The sequence below is a fragment of the Lupinus angustifolius genome, chromosome LG16 (genome assembly GCF_001865875.1).
Source record: "Lupinus angustifolius cultivar Tanjil chromosome LG16, LupAngTanjil_v1.0, whole genome shotgun sequence".
NCBI classification, from domain to species: domain Eukaryota; kingdom Viridiplantae; phylum Streptophyta; class Magnoliopsida; order Fabales; family Fabaceae; genus Lupinus; species Lupinus angustifolius.
In genome coordinates, this window is record NC_032024.1 from 18,824,759 (window position 1) to 18,830,191 (window position 5,433).

Genomic DNA, 5,433 nt, shown 5'->3' on the forward strand with positions numbered 1-5,433 from the left:
TCACATCCAAAAGGCCAGATGTTGTGAACTTATGTTTTTCAAATTCTTCAACATTGAAGAAACAATGTGGGTTTAGCCAATAACCAGCAGCATGAAGATTTCTTTTCAATTGCAAGTCCAAACGACTATCCATAATATCCAAATAAAGCTTCACTTTAGTCTTGTTTCTTTGAAACCTCCTTTCCATCACATGTCTATCTTTAAATATTGCTTGATAAAGAAAACTCATCGCAGGCTTGTCCTCACTATCAACAATACGTAACACGCGAACAAGCGGCTCAGTAAGTTTGACAATATCAGCACATTGTTTCCAAAAGTTTGAATCCAATACTTCTTCCACACATTTTTTTGCCTTAGCATCTTTAGAGTAAGCTGAGCTTGTCCATTCTCTAGATGTTACTAGAGATCTAAGTGCTAAGATACTTTGTAATGCTACGAAATTAGTAGCAAAGTGAGTTGGAGCTGGACGAAGTATTTCTTTTCCATGAGTGTATTGTCTCATTAGAAATAATGGATGACAATGATTATATAAGTATTTGGTAATGTTTCCATGAGTGTATTTTCTTTTCCATGAATATATGAATGTGTAATAATATAAGTAATACTCTTGATAAAGAGTGGCATGTAAGACATATATCATTTTCTAAATCTCATTTTCTATGCAGCAATATGCATGATGTATTTGGGTATTGTCAACAATCTATTTATCACATTAGTGCCCATAAAGAGAAACAACGTAACAACAAATGGAAATTAAAATTATTAACATATCTAACAAATCATAAATTAAATGTATCTTATTTTTTCAACAAAAAGGGTATATGCCTTATTCAGAAAACTTTTGCAGAAAACTTTTGTATGTTATTCCATTATATGCCTTATTCAGAAAACTTTTGCAGAAAACATGCAGAAATTTTTTGCAGGTTGGACTTTGTTAGTGTGATGTGTTGTTCTTCACTTCTTTGTCATTTGTCCTTGCTTTGTTTGTATGTGATTATACTTTGAAATTATAATTTGTTAGAAGGATACATATGACAATATAATTAACTTTGGCATTTCATCGAACATAATGTAAGCGGAAAGGAAAAAAGATGATAGCAATATCTACACACCTAACTTAACAAATGTTAAGCAAAGAAAGTATAACCAGAAGCACATAATCAGAATAAAATCACATGATATCAAAGTAGTTAACCAGTGTTGTTCCAAAGAGTTAAATTAAGAAGAAATGGTGAAGGAAGGAAGAGAAGAAGAAGGAAGCTTAGAATAAAATACCTGAGAAGAGAAGAAGGAAGCTTAGAACTTTGATGGTGAAGGAAGGAAGTGTGGAAGTGAGATGAAGAAATGGATTAAGAATTGAGAAGGAAGGGGTTTGGTCGTGTGAAACTGTGAATGAAGAAAAGCTGAAAAGGGGTTCTTTAAAATGACATGTATGAACCGGCCGATTCAATCAAATTCCGGCCAGTTCACCAGTTTTGGCACGGTTCACCGGTTTTTCTCCGGTTTACACCGGTTTTGATGCTTAGCCGGTACAACACTTGTTTCGTACCGGTTATGGGACCGGTTTACCGGTTCTCCGGTCCAACCGGCCGGTCCGAACCGGTTTTAATAACATTGATATATATTTTCTCTCACAATGGCAAATATTATTCGTTTTCTTATTCTTATCTGGGTCTCACAACATCTATATTTTTCTCGCAACATTTAGAGCATCTCCAGTAGCAAATGAAATCTTCATTTTATTTAGGTCTCATGTTATTTTATAATTTATTATAATTCTCCATTAAATAAGAACAATATATATTTTTCTCCTATAATGACAAATATCATTCTTATTCTTATTTGGGACCCACGACATCTACATTTTTCTCAAATATTTAGAGTATCTCCAAAAGCAAATGAAATCTTCATTTTTATTTGAGTCTCACACATTATTTTATAATTTATTACAACTTTCTATAAAATAAGAACAACATATATTTTTTTCTCACAATAACAAACATGATTCTTATTCTTATTTGGGTCATACATCATATACCTTTTTCCCACAACATCTATTTTTTCCTCACTTTCCCTTTCCAAGAACAACCAAGAATTGTTCTTATTTAAGAACAAAATTCAGAAAATAAGAATAGCACAGTGAAGAATAGAGTAAAAATGTTCTTATTCTGTTAAGAACAATCATGTGGTTGCTCTTACCTCTCTCCTCACTTTCTCTTGGTCAAAAACAATTAAGAATTGTTCTTATTTAAGAACAAAAATCAGAAAATAAGAATAACACAATGGAGAACATAGTAAAAATACTCTTGTTCCATTAATAAAACCATTGTGGTTACTCTAAGCACCCATTCTGGTCATGCTCATGTGTTAGTTTCTACCTTTTGAATTTATTTTCAAAATAAAATGTTTTTTTTTTAAAAAAAGGATATGAATTGGTCTTTTATTCATTTTTGAAATACTTTTATCTCAATTTTAAAATACAAAAATATATATATTTTATTTTTAATTATGATTTCAAAATATATTGCCCCACCACCAATATTATTGGATCAGTCCACGGTTGGGAAGCCTTGAACAATTTGGGAGCATTGAACCATCGAGGGTTCCATTTTTAGGGAGTCTTGAGAAGATCGAAGAGCAACTGTAAGACATCACGTGTTGAACTAAAACCTTAAGGCACTGGTTCCATAAAAATTTCGCTTATAAACTCTTTCATCAATCATCTCATATTCAATGTGAGATTTCACACTTGAATATATCCATGTATAAACCAGATGATATAGATCAATTGTCACCACCATGAACACTACCTCAACAACCACCACCATCATTATGATTGTCGCCACCATTATCTTGACTATAATTATGTCATTACCACAATCGTTGTTGTCACGACCACCACAACCATCCCATCCAAAAACATCATTACCAACAACATGAACCATAAACATAATTTTTTACTCTCCAATACGTAATAGTAGCCTCTCAACGCTCCTAGAGACGTAGGCACAAAGTGGTACCTCGTTAATAAGTTCCTTGTTTTATCTTTCTTTTCTATATCCTCTTTTAATATTTGATTGCTAACTTATTTCCAATAATTCATATCAATTGACTCCTAATTCATGTGCCAAATTCGAAGTGTGAAAGTTCGATAGAAATAATAATTACAAATTATGACAAAGGTAGGTTAAAGATGTGTTGACTCGATAAGTTCTATCGAATACAACGTGTGATAATAAACCAGATGATATAGATCAACTGGATTGAAAAGAGTTGAAGGAGAAGGTTGCAAGAACCATACAATCTTTGTCTATCAGATAAGGTTATGTACCACATTATAGACTTGACATAACCATTAGAGGTATGTGAAACATTACAGAAATAATTCATGATCAAATCTCTAGAAAACAAGTTGTATTTGAGAAAAAGACTTTATGATCTAAAGATGAAGGAATGCACTGATTTACAACAACACCTCAATATTTACGATGAAGTTACTGTCGTTGAAAATTTGTCACTAGACCTAAAGATGCAGATGAATTATTAATCATTGAAATAACAAAACATTAATACAAATCTATGTCTAGCAATTATATTAATATGATGACATGAAATAATCATAATTATAATGAGGATTTCTCCATGTACTTTCGGTCACAATTTCATACAAAAAAGTTATCAATCTTTAAAGTAAGCATTAAGCATAAAATCAACTCATATGAATCTAAGCATAATAAAATAGCATAAATTCAATTCAGAGTGTATACATCAAGATCATATTACATTTAATCTCAACAAGGAAGCATTTAGCTACTCATATTCATGGTAACTAAACAAAAGACCAAATGAGAAAAATACACTCATAGGAGAAGGGATTATCACTCCAATGAACATGGATTAGCTCCTCTAGTCTTTCCTCATTGCTTTTACACCTTAAACAAAGCTAAACTACCATATGACTTAATAAAATTTCGAGTGGAAAGTATTATGCTCAAATGTGTCTAACAGGACCAACTTGGTCCCCTTTATAGAGTCTAAATCGAGCCATTTTCGCCCAGCACAAGGAATTCGCTGGGCACAACCCTTCTTCTGGAAAAACCTCGACCTTTCAGCTAGCCAAGCTGTGTTGGGCGAATTTCACTAGGCAATTACACTCAGGCATTTCACTAGGTGATTCCAGAACAGTAGTTACGCCAAAACTTCACTAGGTGATTTCACTCAGGCATTTCACAAGGATTGCGTTCGGTGTGGCTTCCTAGGTCAGTCATATCATATGAGCTTGACACATGCATTGAGTCTGCAGTTTTATTGTCCGAAAACTTCACTTTTTGCAATAATTCAACCGGTTTTGGCCTACACAAACAATATAAAAGTAATATCTGACAATTCTCATCATATCCCTTGCTTTAGGATCAATTTCTCTTAAATTGGACTAAGTTGTGAGTTAAAGTGCCATAAAAGTTGTTTGATTATGATAATTTGACACTTAACAACGCTCCTCAACTTAGAATTTTGTTTGTCCTCGAACAAAAGTCCAAGCAAGAGTTTTTCACAAATATGCTTGGGTTTTCACTAATATGAGTTATACTAAAATGATCATGGCATGCAACTCAACTAGATGATTTTATCAATATGATTTGACACATAATAATGAACTCAACACTTAAGGCAATAGATGGTGTCCACAAGTTACACATGCCATACTTAGTTGTAGAAATAATATAATACCTCATCAACAAACAATTCATATGTTATTTGTGAATACCCAATTTTGCCCGACCCAAAAATACTTTAAAACCAACTTTTTCCATAAAAAAAACATTTTCGATGCAAATCTCATCAAATCAAATATTGTATATGAATTTGATTACGTTGCATGAATTATTAAATATAAAAAAAATAAATCTTTAAGAGATTCAATTCTTACTCAAGTTTGATAAATTGTATGATTAAAAGATTGCAATCTCTGAATTCGGAAAATCAAATAAGTTCGATATCAAATTAAGTGAGGTTGCACTCTTAAATAATAATCAAGTAAAAATATTTTTTAGCAACACGTCAAATCTAATCTCAACTTGAATTTCAAAAAAGGGAGTTTAAATGAACTCATTAAATGGAGTTTATTTCAATTCCCCTTACAAAAAATTTCTCCAAAAATAAAAAATAAAAATATAATGTTGATATGAATGATTAATGACACCATAATTATATATATCCATTTTCGGATTTTTATTTAAATGAAAATTTAAAGATAGGTTTTCATTGACTTAATTGTCACCTATTATCTAGAATCAATTTTAGAAAAATATATATCATGGCAATCACCCTTGATTTTCGTTTGTGTTGTAAAAATGAGAAGGAAAATATTTTTGTAATACTACAATATAAAGCAATATTTTTATGAGGGATTATACAAAAAAAGTTGAACTTCAA